The sequence below is a fragment of the Bufo bufo genome, chromosome 6 (assembly GCF_905171765.1).
Source record: "Bufo bufo chromosome 6, aBufBuf1.1, whole genome shotgun sequence".
NCBI classification, from domain to species: Eukaryota; Metazoa; Chordata; class Amphibia; order Anura; family Bufonidae; genus Bufo; species Bufo bufo.
This window is the reverse complement of record NC_053394.1, coordinates 70,711,812-70,735,160: the sequence shown is the minus strand read 5'-3', so window position 1 is coordinate 70,735,160 and position 23,349 is coordinate 70,711,812.

Here is a 23,349-nt window from a genome sequence, read left to right as displayed (position 1 = left end):
GATGGAATAAAATATGCATTTATTTGCATCCTATGTCCGAGTGCCACTCTGATTGACAGGGCAAAGCAGTGAAAAAATGGTCACAGATGGCTATGACTTCTCCTAAAGTCAATCACCGTATAGCTGACGCGGCAGTTGCAGAGAGAGCAGAGCCTCTAGGTGTAATGACAACGCCCCCGTTGCTCCTAGAGGCTCATTTCCCTATATTAAAACATCATTTTTCTCAGCAATGCGGGCACATATGAACATGGGACCAACACAGATGCCTTCAGCTGCCAAGTGCACATGTAACAGGTCAGCCAGTGTCATAGGTACAAACCTGCTGACAGATGCCCTTTAAAGGGGTATTCCAGAGCAATAAAAAAAAACTGTCCCGGGGCTGCAAATACAGAACCTATACGGACCTCAGTAATCCCCAGACGCTACAGTTTTGACAGTGCTGGGTCTCCGTTGCACCCCACTCCCTGCTACTGTCTCAACATGGTGGGAATCAGCTGTGAATGCTGCTCAACAAATCACTGCTGCAACCCTCACCTGCCTCAGCCAGTGATTGGATCTTTCATACAATGACGTGTAAGTGTTCCTCTTCGACCATCCAAAAAGTTGGGTGGTATGGTCTACACTCAGTATCCTGCTCACCCTTATGTCACATTCAGAAGGTTTTAGGAGACTGAGACTTGAATATAGTGTGAGGTATGGCCTCATACAGAAGACACATGTCCATTCTTAGCTCAGCTGTTGCTTTAAAGCTCCACTCCCGAATCTTCAACGCTGCCTCCTATCACAAAGAATGAGAGGAAGAAAGGATGTGTCCACTGGAAGAATTGCAGTGGAATTTCAGTGTAGATGTCCATGCCAAAATTCTGCTGTAAAAAATGCAGTGTGAACAGCCCTTTACATGTCTTTCTGTTTTATATATAAAAGCTGGAACAGATAACATCCAACAATATTGTCTCATCCTGATATATCAAGGCGTGTACTGAGTTTGTCACTTCCTACTGTCTCCTGGGAACTGGGGTGACAACATTTTGGTTGCAATGAAAAAAAATATGTCTTCTATGTCTCAGGCAGGTTATTGCATCTGTCAGAGTGATCCTATCTGGGCTTTGGGTTTTTAATATGGTTGAAGGATAACTTTCACACTTTCTTGAGTAATGTAATTGTGTGGAAAGATATGATACAAGGAATTTCACTTATATATATATTGAAAGCAGTAATACGATCTTTTGTCAAAAAATAAAATTTCAAGGTGTATGACCATTTCCTGATTTTGCACGATCTGATATTGCTTTGGGGACAAGACTTTTACACGGTTGACCCCTTCTTGGGATAGAAGAAAAAAAGACAATGCAGCAGCACCCTGCAAATCAGATAAGGTACAACAATGCCATAGTCACAAAAATAATGATTACAAAAATTATGGTGCTAATGCTATGCTTATTTATAAAGTGAGATGCTTGGCCAATGCATTTTGTACAAAACCATCTGAGCCCGTCGTAGTATTTAGTGTTAGGACCCGTCTAACAGAGATCGCCTTGACGTATGGCAGACGGGCTCAGATGGTTTTGTACAAAATGCATTGGCCAAGCATCTCACTTTATAAATAAGTGTAGCATTAGCACCATAATTTTTGTAATCATTATTTTTGTGACTATGGCATTGTTGTACTTTATCTGATTTGCAGGGTGCTGCTGCATTGTCTTTTTTTTTCTTCTAGGTCTTTGCCATGGCAGCGTGCACCTGTGCACTGGGAGGTGCTGACTAACCCCCTTTTTTTGCAGCCCTTCTTAGGATAGGTCATCAGTAACTGATTGTGGGGGTCCGACACCTGCTTATCAGCTGTTTGAGAAGGCCCCGGCGTTTCTCTGAGCATCACAGCCTTCTTCCTGCTGACCAAGCACAGCTCCATACATTGTACAGTGGATGTGCTTGGTATCGCGCTCAGTCCCATTCACTTCTATTTTACCCACGGACATGACGGGCAACTACCTAGGAGAACATAGAAATCCAGATGTCAAACACTTGCACTACTATCTATGCTGGTGTCCACCTGTACTCAGACATATTTGAAAATGGACTGGTTTACCTTTGGTCACATGTGCTGAAAGCTAGGCATGTTACCCATGTAGGCGCTCTGGAGACACAGAAGGTCCCCACAGCTCCACACTACAGAGATATGTGGCCTCCACATATTGTGCCTCCATATGGCATCATATTATGGATATATGCTCCTCTATAAGCAATCCGTCTAGGAGAGAGTCCGATTGGGTTTGTCTCACTTTTTTTTCTCTAGAAGAAACAGGGAAAGGAGAACAGCACTCCCTGTGGTTCTATAAATAATGTTGGGTGCACGCTGCCTTGGGGTTTGTTCCAACTTGCCCCAACTAAAGAATCCACAAAGGTCCAAAAAGGTGGAAGCAGCAGTCTATATAGGTGACCACCACTACACTTCAGGTACTGTATGTTCACACTTGAACACCCTATTACACAAGATCTGTTGTCTAATCAGAAATTTATGTTGATGTATACTCATGTTTGCACTATGGTCACACTTTGACGTCATTAGGTGACGTGGTATATATTCTGGCTCAGTACACTGTATATGTATGCTTGAGAAAGGCATTCGCCGAAACATTGCATCTGGAATATGAACAATAACTTTTTTTTACCTATATGGAGTGCTGCTTCCACCATTTTTTACCTCTGCGGGCACTTTTTTTTTTTCCTTTCAGGTTCATATAGATCTCCAGTAAAAATCTCTACACATCTCTTTATGAAATACACTAACGAGCAAAAGGGTAACAATGTTATAAACGTTTGACTTTCAGGCTCCATATCTCACCATCCACTACAGCTTCAAATATGAGACTACCATGATTTTATACACAATCATCTCATGCATAAACTTGACTAACTATTTAGCATATTATTAGTTATGCAAATTCTTGTCATCTAACTGCATCTAACTAACCTTGGGCTTTCAACACTGCCTGAATCCTTCTGGGCATGCTCTCGATCAGATTCAAGCATGTCTCAAACAAAATCTGTTCCAGGTCTCTTCTATACGTTCCCAATGTTGGTGAATACTGGTCGACTCACTTAGGTACAAATACAGCTTTTTCTTCAACTCTACCCACAAGTGTTCGATTGGGTTGAGGTCTGGGGACTGTGGGGGCCAATCCAGCACCTCTACTTCATTGTCATTGAACAATTTATTCGCCAATCTCGACGTATCCTTCGGGTCATTGTACTGCTGGAACACTATGTCGTCCTTTTCCTACCCATAGTACTCGAGTGTATGAAGTAGCTCATCTTGTAGGATACTCACATATAGCTCAGCATTGAGACCACCATCGATCCTGGTCAAGTATGCAATGCCTTTGGCTCTGGAACAACCCCATATCATCCGACTTTCTCTACCGAACTTGACAGTTCCTTCAATTTCTTGATCCATTAGCAAACTTTTCCTTGTTTTTTCCAGACCCATTCGCACTCATCAGAGCCCAGTCTATTGACTTTCATCTCATCGCTCCGAATCATCTGTTTCCAATCTTCTACTGTCCAATGTTCGTACTGTTTTGCAAATTCTATCTGACGCTTCTTATGACGATATTGAAGTCAAGGCTTCTTCACCTTTTTAAGAGCTAACATTCCAGACTTGTGGAATGCGCTTTGCAAGGTGCATGCATGGACGCCTGTGATCTCACTATTACGAAGCATACAAGCCACCTCCACTGCCTCCTTCTGATGAGCCAACTTGTTGACTCACATATTTTGCCTGGACATCCACCACTTGGCTTTGGAATGAATGGAAGGACCTAATTTCGTATTCTTCCAACTGTCATGGCACTGGCATGATGCAGTTTGGCAATTTTCTTGGCCGAGACACCGCTATCAATGAGCTGGATGATGGATGACACATGACAAGAATCTGCATAACTAATCAGATGCTAAATAGTTTTAAGTTAAATTTATGTATGAGATAGCCAAGATGATTGTCTATAAAATGATGGTAGTCTCACACTGAAGCTGTAGTGGATGGTGAGATATGGTCCCTGAAAGCCAAAAGTTCTAAACATATTTACCCTTTTGCTTGTCAATGTATATTCAGTAAGGACAGCCGGTGCCTTCTCAGAACAGCTGATCAGCAGGGATCCCGGGTGTTGGATCCCCACCAATCAGATACTGATGACCTATGCAGGGGATAAGTCATCAGTTAAAAAATACTGGAAAACCCAGTTAAAGAAATACTGGAAAACCCTTTTAAGAGTAAAGCAACACAGTCAGGTTTTCTGATGCTGTTTTGGAAGCCAAAACCACGAATGAATTGAAAAAAGAGAAGTTGTATCTGTCCTTTATACTTTCTCACCTTTTATGATCCACTCCTGATTTTGGCTTCCGAAACTGTATCAAGAAACGACCCTGTGGCCGTACCCTTAGTGCCAAGACAAGATCCATTCCCATCATATGTAATCTAGAGAACATTTCCCAGAACATACCGTATACGATAGTCTTTCCAGAATACATATGGTGTGATATAAATCATATTCTTGGCATTTAATGAGCACTCCAACAAAGAACTGCATCAGGGTCATCAAAATACAGGCTTAGACCCTATGTACCAGGCCATATTTTGATTACATTTTGTACAGAGTCATAATAGGGCTGCAATAGAAGTGGACGGGGACTTAATGTACCTCAATCTACCTCTGAATTCACCTGCAGGTTTCTTTCTGTTGCTTCTAGGGGAAAACATCCCCATCACACAGCACCAGACGGATCATGGTGCGGCAATACACGGAGTCCCTGTAATAGTAGAGGGTTGCACAATATTGCCTCCTGTCAACGCTGTGTGTGAACCCAACCTTTAATAGCGCAATGTCAGACCCTAAAGGGAATAGTACAGGAGCTCTCCATGACTAATCTTGTTGCTTCAAAGTCTGTATCTGTTTTTCTTTGTTTCTTATTCAGTAATGTGTTTTGCTATTTTGCCATTAGTGTGAATATTGTAAAGGGGGAGAAACAAACAGCGGCTCTGCACAAATTCAAGGACACTCTGGGGTGTGCTAGTGAGTGATTGAGGAAGGAGAACATTGTCAAAAGAGCTGATAAGAAAGCAGCTTTGTGGGAAAAGGCAGAATCTTCCATAAATCAATGGCCGGAGTGTTATTTTTGAGCCTGTGCTCTTTTTTAGTTAACTGCAGGAGCTGATGCTTCCAATATGTTACTTACAAGAAGATTGGAATTTCACATATTTCAGGAATATGCCCCATGTGAAAATGAATTTTGAATGAATGATGTATCTGTAGGCCTTTCATTTACTGAGCTATCTCGGCGGATTTCAGAAAAGATCAATTCTCACCAAGCCATTTGCAGCTGAAAGAGTTGAACGTGCAATAGGTCAAATGAAAAGGGCTTCATTCAGACTCCTTGCATTGGCTTTTATCATCAGATGAAAATGTTATAATTGCAGGGTCCATGCTGGGGAAGTTACTGTAAACCCAGGCATAGGGATTTATTTACAGGGGATGCTGCATGGGTCACTACTAAGGCTACTTTCCCACTTGCGTTTTTGGCAAGGATCAGCAAAAACGCTTCCGTTACTAATAATACAACCATCTGCATTCGTTATGAACGGATCCGGTTGTATTATCTCTAACATAGCAATCCGTCATGAACACCATTGAAAGTCAATAGGGGACGGAGCCATTTTCTATTGTGTCTGAGAAAACGGATCCGTCCCCATTGACTTGCATTGTGGGTCATGCCAGATCCGTTTTGCTCTGCATCCCAGGACAGAAAAAAAAAAACGCAGCTTGCTGCGGTTTGCCCTCCAGTATGGGGACGCAACCAAACGGAACGGAATGCATTTTGGAGCATTCCGCTCTGTTCAGTTACATTTTGTCCCCATTGACAATGAATGGGGACAAAATGGAAGCGTTTTTTTCCGGTATTGAGATCCTATGACGGATCTCAATACCGGAAAATGTGAACACTAGTGTGAAAGTAGCCTAAGACTTATGGAGGACTTACACTGACTGATTTTCGAGCAGATTATCGAGGACGAATGTTCCTACGAACACTCATTCCCGATAATCTGCTTGCCTAAAGGGGTAGCGAAACGCTTGCTCATCGGCTGATTATTGTTTCTGTTTAGACAGCACAATCTGCTACCTAAAAACAATGCAGCTGTGTTAAGACGAGTGATGGCAGTAGTGATTGCTTGTCCTCATCATGTGGAGATGATCGCTGCTTATAAATGCAGCACTTCACCCCCACTGAACAAGCAGACAATTGTCGGGAAGGAACGATTCCTTCCCGATAATCGGCTACTCCTTGGAGAGTGTAAACCCGCTATTTCACCCACCTATACAGCAAATATGGTGGGATAGATTTACTAATCCTGTCTAAAATGTAGACAGTGTAAACTTAGACCGGGCACTATAGTTGCACCATATTTACCACAGTGGGCAAATTTGATGCCTAGTTAGATACATTGGTTTAACTTCACACCAACTATTGGGTGGCTTAACTTGCGCCGAAATTTTATGCCGAAATTTTGGCACAACTTTGTCCCAGACTGTTGCATCTTAAGTCACACCACTTTCCCACTAATCCAGATGACTTGTAGTGGATTATTATTTTTGTCACATTTTAATCATAAGCAGATCTAAAACCAAAATCTGCAAAATTACGCAAAATTTTGGTTCATTTTAAGACAAATTCTTGGTGCAAGTATTTTTATATATTTGACAAAATGTTTCAATGTTTTTCAGATACTGTCTTCAACTGTGTTTCTAATGGTGCCTCTTGTGCCAATTCTCAGGGGCCACAACCAGGGCTGTAGGGCTGTGGAGTCAGGGTAAATTTTTGGTACAGAGTTGGTGGAAATGTATTTTTGTTTCAAAATATAAATAATGAATATTAGGCTCTATCTAGGGCTCATATTTATCATGAACGGTGATGACTAGCAGAGCTGTGGCATTAGTTTGGGGTGACTGGAGCTGCAGTCTGGAAATAAAAAGCCAGAGTCGGAAGTTTGGCTTACATATTCCACAGCTCTGGTGACAATAAGGACCACACAGTGATTATAGTGGACAATGAATATGAAACAAAAGTCCTATTAGGGTCAGACTGGGGTCCTAATAGGGTCCTACTGGTGCCAATAGAACCAGAGAATCTTACCTTGGGTCCAATCCCTGACCCAACAATGGGCCACAAAGGTCCAGGAGAAGACGGCCTCATTTGGAGGTGAGCTCGGAGGCTATTTATGGGTTGATTAGCAACTAACCTATTGAACCTTATTGATTTATGTCCCATGTGTACAATTCCATGTACATGTTCTGTATGGATGGAAGTGGGCAACTAATTTCTTGTCCAATCAATTCCCATCCCACCACTAGGCCCTATTAGATGGAGTTCTGTCCAAAAATTATAAACTCCTTCAATATGGCCTTCCTGTGGTCTTCTTGAAGATTGCAACCCCTTTCATCTTCCCTTGGATCAACCAAGTACAGCCATCTGTATTATTAACATTCCTAAAATCTCCCTGCAGACATAAGATCCTTAATCATGCACTGAGGGCTTCTCATATCTGGCAGAGCTTGCACTCCATTCATTCCATCTACGAATATATTTATATATGAAATGTTCCTGTAAGATTACTAAGAGGAGGCTAGGCTGCTCTTGTCAGCAACAAGTGATTCTTCTACAGTTCCCTGTGGCCTCTCAGAAGCACTAGATGTCTGAGATAAGAAGTGCATTCCCAGACACATGTGATCAGGCATATGAAGAGGATACTCAACCCAATAGTCCTCTCATTGTCCTGGGAAAGTAGTGTGAGAAACTGGAATGGTCAAATGCAATTATCTAAACTCAGGGTCGTGACCGAATATCAACATGTCACTCAAAAAGCCAGCTTGAAATGCCAGAATTAAAATGGAAATGTTCCCTGCAATCCATTAGTTCATGGTTATCTGTGCTTTAGTCTTATAGATCAGTACCGGACTTTTGACCATGAAGTAAGCCGCACTTGAAGTCATGAATGGCTTTAAAATAGTAGAACAACATCAAGCATCCCTGGAATTCTTTCCCTTGTCCCTTCAGTAGTGTCCTCCTCTTATTCCTATAGCACTGTGAGTAGCTCACATATTAATATACACCACTTACACATGAATGCACACAGTTCAGTGTATTATATGTAAAAATGTCTTTGGGCGACCTTCTACACCACCGCTTATAGGTACAGGCCTACTGTACTAATAGGTAAATCTCGCCCTGTATCCTACCAATGATTCCCCTGTCTTGTTAATATCGTTTATATTACATACATGGATAATGAACCTGTAGATATAATTGGTTGATAAGCGATAGAAGCTTTGAAAGCTAACACCACTCCTCTCTGTTGTTTGTGATAGTGGGACTGGATAATGTGAGGGAATAGGTGGTGAGTCACTCTATGTGCATCCTGAGCGATGATATGTGACTCCTGGATACACATAATGCCTGCATGTACAAACCGGATTCCAAAAAAGTTGGGACACTAAACAAATTGTGAATAAAAACTGAATGCAATGATGTGGAGATGGCAAATGTCAATATTTTATTTGTAATAGAACATAGATGACAGATCAAACGTTTAATCCGAGTAAATGTATCATTTTAAAGGAAAAATACGTTGATTCAAAATTTCACGGTGTCAACAAATCCCCAAAAAGTTGGGACAAGTAGCAATAAGAGGCTGGAAAAAGTAAATTTGAGCATAACGAAGAGCTGGAAGACCAATTAACACTAATTAGGTCAATTGGCAACATGATTGGGTATAAAAAGAGCTTCTCAGAGTGGCAGTGTCTCTCAGAAGCCAAGATGGGTAGAGGATCACCAATTCCCACAATGTTGCGCAGAAAGATAGTGGAGCAATATCAGAAAGGTGTTACCCAGTGAAAAATTGCAAAGACTTTGCATCTATCATCATCAACTGTGCATAACATCATCCGAAGATTCGAAGAATCTGGAACAATCTCTGTGCGTAAGGGTCAAGGCCGTAAAACCATACTGGATGCCCGTGATCTCCGGGCCCTTAAACGACACTGCACCACAAACAGGAATGCTACTGTAAAGGAAATCATAGAATGGGCTCAGGAATACTTCCAGAAACCATTGTCAGTGAACAATCCACCGTGCCATCCGCCTTTGCCAATTGAAACTCTACAGTGCAAAGAAGAAGCCATTTCTAAGCAAGATCCACAAGCTCAGGCGTTTTCACTGGGCCAGGGATCATTTAAAATGGAGTGTGGCAAAATGGAAGACTGTTCTGTGGTCAGACGAGTCACGATTCAAAGTTCTTTTTGGAAATCTGGGACGCCATGTCATCCGGACCAAAGAGGACAAGGACAACCCAAGTTGTTATCAAATCTCATTTCAGAAGCCTGCATCTCTGATGGTATGGGGTTGCATGAGTGCGTGTGGCATGGGCACCATCAATGCAGAAAAATATATTCAGGTTCTAGAACAACATATGCTCCCATCCAGACGTCATCTCTTTCAAGGAAGACCCTGCATTTTTCAACAAGATAATGCCAGACCACATTCTGCATCAATCACAACATCATGGCTGCGTAGGAGAAGGATCCGGGTACTGAAATGGCCAGTCTGCAGTCCAGATCTTTCACCTATAGAGAACATTTGGCGCATCATAAAGAGGAAGGTGCAACAAAGAAGTCCCAAGACGATTGAACAGTTAGAGGCCTGTATTAGACAAGAATGGGAGAGCATTCCTATTTCTAAACTTGAGAAACTGGTCTCCTCGGTCCCCAGACGTCTGTTGAGTGTTGTAAGAAGAAGGGGAGATGCCACACAGTGGTGAAAATGGCCTTGTCCCAACTTTTTTGGGATTTATTGACACCATGAAATTCTGATTCAACATATTTTTCCCTTAAAATGGTACATTTTCTCAGTTTAAACTTTTGTTCCATGATTTATGTTCTATTCTGAATAAAATATTAGAAGTTGGCACCTCCACATCATTGCATTCAGTTTTTATTCACGATTTGTATAGTGTCCCAACTTTTTTGGAATCCGGTTTGTAATTGGATGGCCTCTTTCCACATATAGGAGCGTTTTTTGTGGGCTATTGAGGCCCTTAACATTAAGGGACATTACTTTAATCACCATTATGGTTGGATTAAAGTGCTATACGTCATAGGGAATACAATAGTGGTAGCCCGCAACCCCAGTGAATGTGAGACATTTACAAGAGAACCGCAGTAATCAATAATATCAAACTTCTTGAATGACCTAGTAGTGAAACCACATAGTAAGGAAGAAAAAACAGGGGTTAAACAAAAAAACAAGGTTCTTATCTGCTGAATCAGATGTTTAGGTGGTAATGGACTTGAATCTGTCATCCTAGTCATGGACGAATGTTGTGGGGGAACAGAGTCCATGTTGGTGCCGCTGGTCAGCGTGTTACTCTCCGGCACCATTAAGGAGTCGATTCAGTCAGTGTTTGGTCCCTCGGCGGGCGCCAATGGTGCGCCATTCAGATTCTAGCTGCTGTATTGGATGCTTGCTTGAAATGGGTGGATCCGCAGCCGCGATGTTCCAGGACTCCAGAAGCTTTTTACCTTCCTCTACTGTACTGATGGTATAGTGTTTCCCCTCTTGCTGCAGCAGAATTTTCACCGGGAAGCCCCATTTGTACGCTATTTTGTTCTCTCTCAGAGCTATAGTAATCGGGGCTAGCATCCGGTGTTGTCGCAGAGTTGCCGCAGACAGGTCTGCGTACAGTTTCACCGTCTGATAAGGTGACGGTAATTCTGGCAACTGTCTCGCCACTGCTAGAGCAGCCTCCTTGACGTGATAAAAATGTACGCGTGCTAGAGCGTCTCTAGGTGTAGAGTCGGGCAAAGGACGGGGCTTCGGAATTCTGTGAGCCCTATCAATTGTAACGTCCATAGTGGAACAGGAGGGTAGAAGTTGTTTAAAAAGGGCTTGTAAGTATGGAGTCAGCGCAGATGGGCTGATGTCTTCTGGTATCCCTCTGAACTTTATATTGTTCCTCCTTGAGCGGTCTTCCAGATCAATAAGCTTAGCCTTGATAGAGTCCATGTCTGTTTTCATCTCCTCATGGGAATCTATGAGCTGATTGTGCGACGAGGCGAATTCGCACATTTTGGTTTCAATATGGGCCACACGTGACTCCGTCTCCGCAATAGAGGATTTCAGCGGGGTGAGTAAAGATATAAAATCCTTATGCAGGGCAGAGCTGAATGCCATCAGCATATTTTTCATAAGGTTCCGTGAAGCAGGTTGATCTGAGGTAGGGAGGTGTTGGAGGACACTGGCCAGGTGGTCAGGGCGGCCTAATTCCCAGTCTGGGCCTACCTCAGGTGGGTCATCCCCCTGGAACTGCGGTTTCTGCTTAAAAGGACTCCCGGTGTACGGAGTGTGCGATGCCACGGGCAAATTGCGCACCCCGTCAGCTGGTGGGGTGTCCGCTAGTGTCCTCCACGGCACTGGAGGGGAGCCAGCCTGCAGGGATGCTGGATGCAGCGGAGAGCTGGTGGCTCCATGCGGCCGGAGCGATGGCGCGGGAGTGCGCTGGGGAGATGGCGGAGGCGCATTGGATTTCGCGCCCTCCGCTCCCGCGTCAAAATAGAATTCGAGCTTCCCCTGCCTCTGAGGCGCTCTTTTCCCTCGGGGCATCTCGCCGTCGATCAGGGACCCAAGCGGAGGTGAGCAGGGTACTGTAGGTCGAGGGACCTCGCTGTGTCGCACTGTATAGGTCGCTTGGTGCCAGAGCTCGAGGTTCAAGCGGCCATTCCCGTCGGCAGCCAAGCCACGCCCCCCTGCTTTGGTAATATCATAAGAGGAAATAATAACATAAGTTATTGTAAAGATTTAAGGAGTTTTACTACATTGAATAAAACTCCCTAAAACTTTACAATAACTTACGTTATTGTTTTCTGACTCATTGTGAATACAGGGCCAGATTTATCTATAAGTACAGTAGGCTTGTGCCTATAAGGGGTTGTGCATCCTCCAAACCTTGGTAGAACTTTTTCTTTACCTGTCCAGTCTACAGTACATATACTGTTTAGATCCAATCCTGAAGTATGCCATTAATGTCTTCCACTACGCAGGGGTGCACCTCCAATGAGGCTGGGTGAGGCTAACCCTGGAGACAAGTGGGGGCAGTGGCAGAGCCATGGAAAATGAGCGCTTCCATTGTGGAAGTGCTCATCTCTCTATAGTCTACTGTATCATAGTATGTCTTTAACAGTAGGGCTGGGGGGGGGGGGCTTTCAATTTTCGCCTCAGGCAGCAGAAAGGCTAGGTGCACCCCTGCCACTACGACTTCACTTATCTAAAGAATCAGGGATTCTGTTTCCTACTTGCAGATGGGCAGAACCTGACAACAAAAGACAGAAAGAGTACTGGAGAGCACTTCTCATTATAGTCAATGAGGAGTAATAGAAACAGCCAGGAGGCCCCCAACCTATCAGACATTTATAGTATAGCCTACGGATGCACCATAAATATCCATTTGAATATGCTTTAGTATAATAAGGCCTAATGTGGGTTAATCTAATAAACAGTATTAGATTAAGCACTGCTAGTTACAACTTTAACCCCTTAATGACTAGCATGTTTTGCTCCTTAGTAACCAAGCAATTTTTTTCAGAATTTTTCATTGTCGGATTCCAAGAGCTATAACTCTTTTATTTTTCTGTCGAGCATAAGGGCAAATTTTTGCAGGACAAGTTTTTGTTTTTTAATGGCAGCATTTGGGGGTACATATAACTGGTTGATTTACTTTTATTAACGTTTTTCTGGGGGAATCAGAAAAGAAAAAGCAATTGCAGCATTATTTTATGTTTTCAATTTTGCAACATTTACGTTGTGGCACGTATAACATAATAACTATTGTCTGAGTCAGTACAATTACAGAGATACCAAACTTATATCGTTCTTTTTAACCTGTTCCCGACTACCTCAAACATATACCATATACGTCGGCAGTCGGCTATTTAAATATAGCCCCCTCTCGCAAGCTCAGAGGGCGCCATAGCTGGCGTGTGCCTGCTAATGTGACCACGGCATCTGTGAGGATAAAAACCAGGAGCGCGCACTCCAGGACGTGAACCGGCTCCCCCCTAGTGAGGATCAGGGTAGCCGGATGGTGTGTGTGGCAGCCTCGGTCCTCCTGAATGATCCGAAGCTGCCGCACATTAGTTCCTAAGGAGCCACCCTGAAATCACCCTCAAATAACGTAAATCACCCATAAAAATATACATCATGGGGATCACTGCGTGCGAAACACCCATACTTTTAAAATATACAAATATTTATCCCATATGGCAAACGGCAAAACTGAAAAAAAAAAAAAAAAAAGGAAAAAGGGCCAGTTCGTTTTTTTTTTGTTGCTTCACCCCCATAAAAAATTTAACAAAAAGTGATCTCAAGCTCCAAAATAGTTGCAATGAACAGTACAGATCTTTCAGTGGAGTTCATGACGGATCCGTCTTGGCTATGTTACAGATAATACAAACAGATCCGTTCATGACGGATGCATGTGGTTGTACTATTGTAACGGATCCGTTTTTGCAGATCCATGACGGATCCGCCCAAAACGCGAGTGTGAAAGTAGCCTAAACTAAAACTAGCAATTCTGGCATCATTTTATAAGATATTTTGTTACTACGTTCACCAGGCAGGATTTTTATCTGGTGATTATTGAAGCAAAAATGTATTCATTTCCTTTTTTTTTTAGCTTTTTTTTAGTCCCACATGGACTAATAATGCCTAATGACTGGGAGGGGGACATTTGATCACTTACATAATCCACTACACTCCTTATGTAGTACAGTGTATTATGCTGTCACTTGGAAGCTGGCAGCCAATGTTTTGGGCCATGCCTCTGGCACGGTCTAATAGGCATACACAGAAGGCAGACCTGGGGGGCTTCATTAGTCCCTAGGCTGCCATGTAAAAGCATCTGCACTCCATGATTGCATTCGTGGAGGTGCCCCCTTCCTTTGAAACCACTTAGATATCTATTGATGGTTAATCTAAATGGTTAAGTGACCCAGATTGGTGGTTCTGCAGATCCATTAGTGCAGGAGCCCTGCATGGGAGACCCATGCAACACTAGGCCATCATAAAAAAAACAATGGTTAAGGGCTCATGCACACAAGCGTATTTTGTTTCCCTGCCCGTTCTGTTTTTTTTTGTGGCCCGAATGCTGAACAATTCACTTCGTATGTCCGTTCCTAAAAAAAAATAGAACATGTCCTATTATTGTCCGCATTACGGACAAGGATAGGACTGTTCTATTAGGGGACAGCTGTTCCGTTCCGCAAAATATGGAATGCACACGGAAGTCATCCGTATTTTTTCTGATCCGTGTTTTGCAGACCGCAGAAAACAGACGGTCGTGTGCATGAGCCCTAAGCCTGGGGGCACTTAGTGACCGCCAGAAACAGACATATAGGTGGTCACTGAGGAATTTAGGTTATGTACACCATTAGTCATAAGGATTGATGTGCGTGATTACAATCTGTACGCCATTGTAGAATATGCAGCTAGTATATGAGCAACAGCAAATACTTTATAATGGTGAAAGTTATTAATCATACAATATAGCATTATATCTATGCTACCTTTGTTATAATGCAGCATTGTATAGCGACTCCACCAGCTTGCCTTTGAGGTTTTCCATTTGATATCTAATGCACTCTGAATGCAAACCAGAAAGAGAAAATTACTATATACAGTATGTGCATTTCAATGCCATAGAATTCATCCATTCATTCGGCTGACATGGAAACAAAGATAACCTGACATTCCCTGAATCCTGTCTGTATCTAGGTGCTCCTGTATGATTAGAGCTGTCACTGGAATGAATGCACTAATGGTACAAATGGTTCATTCAGCAATGTAAATGTTCTTTTAATTGCCTGAAGGTCACCCCTACGGTCATCTCTGGTCTTACTATTTGACTGCACAGTGTAAGTGCAATGTCTTGATGTCCTACAAGGCAGCATTGACTGAAGGTCTTAGTAATGTGTGACACACCATCTAATCACACATTCCATAGCTATGGGGCAAATGAGTTTTATGATGACTCAAAGAGTTTGATTTCAAACTTTTTGTACAAAGAAAATTCTTAATGAAAATCGGAATTGTCTGGGAGAGTGAAGGTTCTTTATAGTCAGGCCATAAGAAAGCTTAAAGGGGTTGTCCTTAAATTTGAACTTGAATACCCTGTCCATAACTTATAATAATAATCTTTATTTATATAGCGCCAACATATTCAGCGGATGAGGAAAGAGTAGACCTGGCGCTCCAGGAGTTTAGAGATGAAGGGAAGATTAGAGACAGGTCTGTAGTTAGTTGACCAGGATGGGTCAAGGGAAGGTGTTTTTTTTTAATAATAATGGGGTTATGACTGAATGTTTGAAAGAGGAGGGCAAGGTACCAGAAGAGAGAGAGAGGTTGAAGATTTTGGTTAGGTTAGTAGTGACAACCGGGCAGAGATACTAGAGGAGGTGCAAGACAATAGGGTCAGTAGTGCATGTGGTAGGGCAAGGAGAGGAAGAGAGGAGGCTGCAGGCTTCTGCTGTTACTGGGTCGAATGTGGAAAGTGAACCAGAGGAGATGAGGGGGGAAAGGGGATCAATTAAGTAACTGGGAGTGAATTTCCTGACGGATGTTTTCAATTTTCTCTTTGAAGAAGGTGGCCAGATCTTCAGCACAGAGGTCTATAATAGGTGCCTGCACTTTTGGACTGAAGGGGGAGAGAAAAGTGTCCTATCTGACCAAGAATAGGGGCCCACTGTTCTCATGTCTGAGGAGAGCGGTAGTCGAGCATGAGCATTGCCGCTCCATTTGAGGCTGGTGGTACTTGACGAGATTATTTTGGTGGTAATTATCATTATTTTATAGCCCACACTAAATGGTGGTAATGAGGTGAGATCAGTATATTGAGCTGTAGACATGTATTACGTATAATTTTCATCATTCATTATGGTTTTACAATTTGTCTGTAAAAAAATGTTGGCTGTCATTTTGGGATAAGTTGTCCAGAAAAAAGAAAAATTCTGGTTGGCAACAGTCTGTCCTGTCTGTCCTCTCTGTACTTCATGTCTCCCCATGATCGTCATTCCTACAGAGATTCAGCTGAAATTCTTATCATCTGTATTCAGGATAATAATCCCTGACAAGCAGAGCAGAGAGGAGGATGAGGCAGCTCTTTAGCTCAGTGTTGTGAAGTAACTTGTCCTGCTGTGTGATTAGGACAGGTTTTGTGTGCACTTATTGGATGGCCGACATTTTATTTTTCCTGATGATTGCTCCCCAGACAAAACGAGCCATTATAACTAATAAAAGGTATTTGGGAATATATTTATAATAAAGTAATATTTAAGTATTTTTATTTTCTTAATTTCAAGAGAACTCCTTAAAGTGTCTCTAACAATCCATAAACTTCAATCATAACAATCATAAACTTCATTAGCTTAGGCCCTTACGTGCCATTGAACTGATAGTAGGAAGCTAATTTAAAGTTACAGTGCACCCCAATACCTACTTATTCCCTGTCAACAGCACAAGTTGCACATATTGTATGTCTGGCCATGCAAGAAAGGCCTATATCAGGGAGGACATCAACCATCATCAACTTGGAAAGTGGGAATCTGTACAAGAACCACCGCATTGCCAAACAAGGGCAAATGACTGATTGAAATAGCATCAGCTCCCCTGCCACTAAGATGACATTTTCACTCTATTTTGATCTTGATATAGAGCCACTTTTAATGTGCCACATGTCTCATCATATAAAAAGTTAATAATTTGAATAAAATACTTAGACCTGCCAATTAGTGTATTTTGGGAAATTGTTTATGTTCATACTTTTAGTAGCCATTAGCGAAGTCTGCATTTCTCTTTAACATCACTCATAGCCTAAAATCACGCATAATCACACTTTTTAATACATAATATTTAGGTTTAAATGACTTTTTTGTTTTGTTTTTTTATGGACTATAACATGCACTTTTCAGCAATAAAAAAAATCTTGCTAAAAGGTCCCTGAGTTTTATAGTCCAAAGTCAGAGGGGACCAGCAGATAATACTGACTCTATCTCTATATAGCAGCTAGAACTGTGAGACAGCTCTCTGAATGAGCCAATGCAAACACAAATTATTTTTAAGTGTTTTTGTGCAAAAGTAGTTGAACATAAAAACAATACATATTTGGTATTGCCATAATCACACTAACCTACAGAATACAGGTAACATGTTATTTAGCTGAACTAGCATGCAATCTTTTTTCCAATTTTTTTGTAAGGGGCCTGGAGAGTCTTAGTAATGAAGAAAGATTAAAAGAATTACATTTATTTAGTCTTGAGAAGAGACGTCTAAGAGGGGACATGATTAACCTATGCAAATATATAAATGGGCCATACAAAAAATACGATGAAAAACTGTTCCATGTAAAATGCCCTCAAAAGACAAGGGGGCACGGCCTCCGACTGGAGAAGAAAAAGTTCAGTCTCCAGAAGCATCAAAGCTTCTTTACTGTAAGAACTGTGAATCTGTGGAATAGACTTCCTCAGGACGTGGTCACAGCAGGAACAATGGACAGTTTAAAAAAGGGATTAGGACTTCCGGTTCCGGCGCGCACATGTGAGGACGTGCAGTGAAGGCGCTCCGTATACCCTGCCACATATCGGGGGTTTGCCGGGACCAGAAGCGGGATCACCGCTGCCTATCTTGAACCGGGTGGCTCATGGACAGATACCTGGTCCGCAACGGCCCCCTAATGCTGACCTCTTCACTCCTGCCCCGAGAATCGGCACTGACGCGATCTGACAAGATGGCGGAGGGTAAGCGGAGAACAACCCGCTCCTCTTCACAACCCCCCCTACCCCCCGATGCAGATGATTCTTCTAGAGGGGAGTCACCGCCGCAAACGCAGCAGTCGCTGCAGCTCCAGGAGCTGGAGCTCCCTAGCAAAGAAATCGCTTTAGCGGTTGCACAAATACTGGCCCCAGATATTAAGGCCACTTTGGAATCCACCATTGCTGGGACTATGAAGCAATTACAACTGGACATTGCGCAGAATTCTTCCCATATTCGGGAATTAGAGTAACGAAAAGGGACCCTGGAGGATGAGCTTTGCAAAACCCAGTCTCAAGTAAGAGACATGGTTCGTATTAACCAGGCCCTGCAAGATAAAGTGGAGGACCTGGAGAACCGCTCCCGTAGGAGTAATATTTGCATAGTGGGTCTCCCTGAAGATATCCCAGCGCATCATTTGGCACGTTTTTGCTCCTCAGAACTCCCGCAGGCATTGGGATTTGAATTGCCGCTTACTGTAGAGAGGGCTCATAGAATTGGCCCCCCCAGAGAACCACGCGTTGATAACCAGCCATCCAAACCGAGGCCGGTTATTGTTAAATTTCTTAACTATGCTGACAAGGAAGCCATCTTGGGGAAGTACAGACGCCTGACTCAACCTCTAAGAGTTAAAAGGAATAAGCTCCTTTTATTCGGCGATTATTCTATGGAAGTAGCTAAAAGAAGGAGAGCGTTTTCCCAGATTTGTACACAGCTGGTCCAGAGGAAAATCCGGTTTGCTCTCATTTATCCGGCTGTATTGCGTGTATTTAAACAAAATGGAGGAACTGACACCTACTTAACGCCGAGAGAAGCGACAGATGCCTTAGAAGATGGCGACTTCTCTGACAGCTCGAGCCCCAGATCAACGCCCAGAGGTCGCTCTTCACCCAGAGGAGGGCGTTCTGGTGGTCAATTGATACCGAGGCCTGGTGACACGTCCCAGAATAGCCTGATGAAGCCTTTAGCCAGGTATCCCGATCAGACTGGGACTGATATCTGCTGTAGTAAACGGCTATGGCGGGAAAACGTGTATCTGGAACTTGTGAGTTACCAACTTGATACTGCCGGGACTTTGTTTATTCTTACACCGCTACCTTCTAGAAGGTAGTTGATATGAATGCCTTTAAATGAAAGCAGGGTGGAGGAGGGAGGGGAGAGCAGAGTGGAGGGTTTTGTTGGCTAGTTATCTATGGGTTGTGGAGTTGATGGCATAATGTATCTACGCAGGAGGGAATCTGGCGGGACAGAGTCCGAATGTACTCGCCAGTTCGGTGCGAAAAAAGTGAAGTCTAAAGTGCCTTACGGCGGATCTATGTGGGTTACACTCACTCACTGGTTTCTTGTTAATGCTGTTGTTTACAGGTTGGGGGGAATGTTTTTAGCCACTTTTACGGTCATGCTCCATGGATGTTTTGCACTCTCTATACCTAATATAAGCGGCCGGGGGCGGCCTCCACCAGGTGGTACTCCTTGTAAGCCCTTTATACTGAGCCAATTATGAAAGTAGTCACTTGGAATGTAAAGGGCCTTAGAGCCCCGCAGAAAAGAATAATGGTTCTCAAACACCTCAAGAAATTTAAAGCGGATATTGCGTTGCTGCAGGAGACGCATCTGGGGGAGGCTGACCTATGGCGCATGAAGCGTCTTTGGGTAGGACATGTCATGGGATCCCCATCATGTAGCAGGAAAGCGGGGGTGATAATTCTTATACATAAGCGAGTAAGCCATAATGTGATCGCTACTGAATGTGATGAGGAGGGCAGGATTATACATCTTAAATTGTCCACGGACGCGGGTCTTATAGACCTATTCAATGTTTATGGACCTAACACTGGTCTTGGAAAGTAAAATTCTACAGGAGGCAGGAAACCAGAATTTAGTCATGGGGGATCTTAACGCAGTACATAACCTAGAGGAAGATAGGAAACAGACGCAGTCTTCGCTCCAATCTACTCAGCCTATCAGAGGTGGGAGGTTTTCTCTAGAACCTTTCATTAAGTCCACAGGTATGATAGACATTTGGAGATTCCTGAACCCAGTGGAAAGGGAATTCACTCATTTTTCGCATGTCCACCGGTCGTGGTCCAGGATCGATTATGCCCTGACCTCGCCACAACTTTCTAAAAAGGTCCTTCAGGCTGAGATCACGGACATGGTGATATCTGACCACGCCCCGGTATGCATCACTATTGCATAAAACACCCCCAGAGGCACTGATAGGGTTTGGCGTTTACCTAGCTACCTTATATCTGACAATGATTTTTTAGATAGACTGAAAGGCTGGTGGTGGGAATTCTTGGATAATAATTCGGGTCATCTGGATAATCCTTGCCTCCTGTGGGATACGGCAAAAGCGGTCATTCGTGGGAATATCATTTCATATACAACAGCTAAAAAAAGGAAAATATGGCTAGGGCTCCAGCATGCCACTGATGAGGTCCGTTCTGCTTACACTTCTTACTTAGCGAGTCCTATCAATATAAACAGGATTAAGTGGGTGACGGCAAAACACAATTATGACCACAAGTTAGAGCAACAAGTTAAACTCCATATGGATTATCACTCGGCCAAGCTGTTTAAATATGGCAATAAGGCAGGTAAAATGCTAGCTAACTTAATAAACGCACAACGTTATAATCCTGCCATTAGGTCAATTTTAGATGAAAGGGGGAAAAAGATCAATAACCCGAAAGATATAATTGAATGCTTTAGGAAATATTATGAAGCTCTTTATTCCCAAGACGGGTTTAACCAGTCACGGGTGGAGGAACTTCTAGCTAATGTCTCTCTCCCCAAACTTTCAGAAGATATGCTAAATAGCCTCAATAAGCCAATTACAGTTGAGGAGGTTCAGGGCACCATTAAGTCACTAGGTAACGGAAAAGCACCGGGCCCGGTGGGTTCCCGGCGGAGTTCTTTAAAGCCCTTGCGGCAGATGTCTCCCCGGTTTTGCAGGAGCTGTTTAACTCCTGTCTACACGGGGGGGACATTGTGTCTACAGGGAAGCTGGCCCATATTAAACTGATTCCTAAGCCGGGTAAAGATGTTGCTCAGATGGGATCTTACCGCCCGATATCGTTAATTAACCAAGACCTGAAAATTATGACAAAGCTAATGACCAATAGACTAGCGGAACTCATGCCATCCCTGATCGGACCTCACCAGGTCGGGTTTACAAAGGGGAGAGCAGCGGTCACTAATATCAGAACAGTTTTAACAATACAAGATCACCTTTTTTATAATCAGGATCCAGCTGGTTGCCCTGCTGTCTGTGGACGCGGAAAAGGCCTTCGACAATGTTAATTGGAATTGGCTTGGGAAAACGCTGGAGGCCTTTGGCTTTACAGGGCCTTTCCGGACGTTCCTAGATAAATTGTACGCTGGCCCGATGGCTCAAGTTCATCTACCTGGTTTTCTGTCGACGCCTTTCCGCCTCCACAGAGGTACGAGACAGGGTTGCCCCCTATCCCCGCTCCTCTTTAATTTAGCCCTGGAACCTTTAGTCACATTCCTGATACATTCTGATGTGTACCAGGGGATTAAGGTAGGAACTAAAGAAACTAAACTCGCATGTTTCGCAGATGACATACTTATTTTTCTTAACTCCCCAGAAACCGATCTTAAAAAAGTATTAGATTCTCTACAATATTTTGGGGAGGTGACAGGCTATCGGGTGAATGTGAGCAAAAGTCAATTGTTATATTTAAAAGGATATACTAGAGATTGCACCGCACCAATTATACTCCAGGAAGTGGAGGTAGTCCCCCAATACTTGACTTATCTGGGGATTAAAATAGGTAGAAGTCCACTGTCCTTATATAAATTAAACTATAGCCCACTAATCAGAAAGATAGAGGAAGAACTTGATAGGTGGCTGAATTTGCCATTGTCTCTATTCGGGAGGGCCCATCTATTGAAGATGGTGAGCTTTGCTAGATTACTTTATCCCATGCAAACAATTCCTCTCTTGATAACACATATGGACGTTGCCAGAATTCAAAAGGCTTTTTCACGCTTTTTATGGCGAGGTAGGAGACCGAGGATCGCATACGCGAAACTATGTCTGTTGAAATGGGAGGGGGGCATACAGATGCCTAATATCAGGAATTATAACCTAGCTTCCCTCTGGAGACATATTAAAGATTGGATGTCTGGTTCCTCAAATTTTTCCAATACCCCCTTGGAGAAGGAATTGACCGCTCCATGGGATTTGAGAGCTATTTTGCACACCAGAATCCGAGACATTCCTCTGGCTTTGAGGAAATATACACTACTGAAGGATACTTTAGCTACGTGGAGAGGGGTCCGTAAACTGTTTCGATTACCTATGTATCTCTCTCCATACATGCCATTATGGACCCTCCCAGCCTTTCCAGCAGGGAGACAGTCAGTAATGTTTACACTCTGGAAAGAGAAGGGAATCATTTCCTTGAAACAGTTACTTAACCCTATGGGAAGTGATTTATTGTCTTGGCAAAATATCAGGTCCCAGTTCCGGTTGCCTCCCTCGCACTTCCTCCCTTATAGTCAAATTAGTTCTTTTTGCCGGTCTCAGTCGCTGGACATGGGAGACCAGGAAAGGAGAGTCTGGTTCGATGCCCTAATGGGAACTCAAAATAATTCTCTTTCAGATCTATACCGGAAAATTCAAAATACTCATTCGATTCCTATAGAAACAAAAGTTTTCCAGAAATGGGAAGTTGAGCTGGGGGAAGAGGAGTTGACCCCAAAGTTAAGGGAAGGCTTGGAACGTGTGAGGCAGGCGGCAGGAAATGAGACTTGGAGGGAAATGCACTTCAGAATTTTGCACAAAGCAACATATGCGTTTGACTTGTCTTATAGGGATGCTCCAGCACACTATCTTAGATGGTGCCCAAAATGTCAACTCCAGAAAGCCAATCTGTTGCATGGGCTGTGGGGATGCCCGTCTTTAACTCCCCTGTGGAAGGGTGTGCTAGAACTCATGAAACAGATCTGGGGAGTGGAAGTACAATTGAATCCACTTCATTGTATTTTTCATTACATACCTTGGGATACTAAGGGGGAAATAACTCACTCCACACATGTCAAAGGTATATATCTGTTTTTACTAGCAGTTAAAAAAACGATATTGAGGCACTGGATATTCCCCACCATTCCCACATTGGACGAAACAAGGCATTATGAGCCGTATTCTCTATATGGATAGGCTGGAGGCAGAGAATAATAAGGATAAGTCCACGAAATCCTTCTTTAGTAAGTGGAGGAAATTTATTAGCCATGTTCTAACTCCTATGGAGATTCAGGAGGTAATGAAGCCTTTTCGCTACACTAAATGGTATCTGGAAGAACAGATAAAGGGGACGTTAGGTGCACTAGAGATAGATATCCCGTGATGGTAGCACTCGCTAATTAGAGGTGTAGACATGATTCCTTCAGGTTATAGATACAGGGGCCGGCAAGCGG